Raw genomic sequence first — 907 nt, 5'->3', positions numbered from 1 at the left:
CTATCAAGAGAACTACATCTCTAGCTCTGAAGCGTGTACACTTTGTTTCTGTCCCGGAACAATCGGGAGTTCACTGCCGTGGGGTCAAAACAGCCTGTGCTGAGGCTGTAAGCCAGGGTGAGGGCTCCCACCTGCCTGTTCCCCGAGCTCCTGCTGGCATCCACTACACACTGTGTGACAACCGCTTTCCCTGAAAAGCACGGTGCTCGCTCACTGAAAAAAATCAGAGTCTGACGTACAGTCAGAACTTCATAAATAATTGTTGGGTAACTCCTGAATAAATAACCAGCTATCTTCACTTATTGATGGGAAGCAACTGAAGCAGGCAAGGGCACTCGGACACTCCATGACATAGCAATCACGGAGCCCAGTGCTTGCTGGGCTCCTGGGTGAGTACAGGTCCCCATCACTCTATGACAGGTGGGACCCTCAGGAGCTTCCAGTCAATAATCTCCCTATAGTAAGACGTATACACCTGTACATCATACATACGACTATGAACAGCACCAGAGAATATAGGATTTTTAAAAAGAGCTTCCTTTGTAGATAGATAGGTAGATAGATAGATAGATAGATAGATAGATAGATAGATAGATAGATAGATAGATAGATTAGATAGATAGATAGACAGACAGACAGACGGATATATGTAGTTGTTTGGTTTTAGTTTTAAAGTCAAACTGAATTATTTTTAGCTATTTATTTTTATTTTCTGTACAATGGTGTTTTGCCTGCATGTATGTCTGTATGAAGGGGCAGATGCCCTGGACAGGAGTTACAGGCAGTTGGGAGCTGCCGTGTCGGTGCTGGGAACTGAACCCAGGCCCTCTAGAAGTGCAGCCAGTGCTCTTAACCACTAACCCATCTCTCTAGCCCCTAAGGAGAGGTTCTTAGTATTCCTGGTAGA

The sequence above is a fragment of the Microtus ochrogaster genome, chromosome 10, assembly GCF_000317375.1.
Source record: "Microtus ochrogaster isolate Prairie Vole_2 chromosome 10, MicOch1.0, whole genome shotgun sequence".
Taxonomy (NCBI): domain Eukaryota; kingdom Metazoa; phylum Chordata; class Mammalia; order Rodentia; family Cricetidae; genus Microtus; species Microtus ochrogaster.
This window is presented reverse-complemented; position numbering follows the sequence as displayed.